Source organism: Halyomorpha halys, unplaced genomic scaffold, assembly GCF_000696795.3.
Source record: "Halyomorpha halys isolate HHAL.00 unplaced genomic scaffold, Hhal_1.1 Scaffold731.1, whole genome shotgun sequence".
In the NCBI taxonomy this organism is placed as follows: Eukaryota; Metazoa; Arthropoda; class Insecta; order Hemiptera; family Pentatomidae; genus Halyomorpha; species Halyomorpha halys.
In genome coordinates, this window is record NW_027107480.1 from 38,227 (window position 1) to 39,767 (window position 1,541).

The 1,541-nt window shown below is 28.5% G+C and overlaps 1 non-coding gene across 1 annotated transcript; it reads right to left on the reverse strand.

Annotated features, from left to right (window-relative positions):
• Window positions 1-1,074: 1,074 nt before the first annotated feature.
• On the reverse strand, window positions 1,075-1,178 carry LOC112211829 (U6 spliceosomal RNA). Its single transcript, XR_002945738.1, has one exon. It is a non-coding gene; the product is annotated as a U6 spliceosomal RNA (small nuclear RNA).
• Between the last annotated feature and the right edge of the window lie 363 nt (window positions 1,179-1,541).

Here is a 1,541-nt window from a genome sequence, read left to right on the forward strand (position 1 = left end):
ATCTCATACACCCTTCATCTTCTTATAATATTTAGACGATACATTTTGTTTAAACCCTTATTTATGTATCTATACAGTTTGTTATTATCTTATTTTCTAATCATTCTGTAATTCCTCTTATTCATTATGATTTTTATCTTATTTTTTGTTCTTAGCCCTGACGAAGGATTGAAATTCTGGCCGAAACGTTGGCACGTATATAAATACTATAATTATAAAATTGTTTATTTTATTAATTATTTCGACGATTAATAAATTTTAATTTGTTTTCTATATTTTTTTTTATTTGTGCTGGATTAACTTGTAGTTAAAGGATTTATATAAAAAAAGCGGTATAATCACACGTGGGTCAATTTATAAAAGTTAAAAATATGATAAGAAAGTGATAATAATGTTAAGTTATTCTATAGTTAAAAGTATTAGAATTTACTTGAAAAGTGAAAAAAGAGAGTGATTTGGCTAAAATTAATGAACTGAACAGAATAACCTGCGAAAAGTTTTTAAATATTTGGATATGAGATGTACATTTATATTTAAGGTTCTTGAGGATGGCTGAAATGTTAGACTTTTAAATAAATTATAAAGAGTGTTTTGAGACTTAACTTGGACACAAATTATTTTATTTAAACAAATATACTTTTTTTTTTTATTTATTTATTTATTGCTATTTATAACTGAACATTATAACACATTTAGTAAATTTGGTCTCAATCAAAATGGAGTGTTACAGGCGTGTAGAGAAACTACCCATTGGCAGCACTCTAATTAGGTTTTACATTAACAGATCTCGTGGCCATCTTCTTTTCAGGCGCCTCGGAGGATTGTCAGAAATGGAAGCAAGGTTAGAAACTAGTAGGTTTGGGTAGTTAGAGAGTTTATAATGGAAGGAATGATATCTGGTTCGGGATAGATCGGTTACATAGGGAACATTAAGGTCTTGATGTGTTATTTTATTTGTGACAAAGTAAGGAGCATTGAGGCTTTTGGATTGTAAGGATTGGATCCCAGAGGAATTCGAAGGTTTAGTGGTGCCCCAAAGCGGAATTCCGTATGTCCAAATTTACCTTATTACTGTCATGTAGATCAGTCATTTGCAATGAAATTGTCATCCTGGAGGGGGTATGCTAATCTTTTATGTATCGTTCAAATTTTAGTATATGTACCGCCGATGTGAGTAAAAACAAAATATTAAAAAAATGCATCGACGTAAGGTCACCTTGAAACAATAGATATTAAAATCGTAAATTATTTTCATAAAAACATACAATTAAACGGTCATATTTATATATTTGAAACAATTATTAAGGATAACAAAATGGCAAAAATCTAGAAAAACTTAATCAGGTAATTCTGTACCTCGGTACTATACGAAAGTAAGTTCAAATATTACGAAATCGGGTTCATAAAAACTATAATAATTAAAAGAATGTAAAAAATAACAAGAAACATAAGAAGATAACATAATATTAGTAGAAAAGTAGTATTGATGAAAATGTCTAGTATAGTATTATAGCGCTATACATTTTCTTCTATACTGCTTA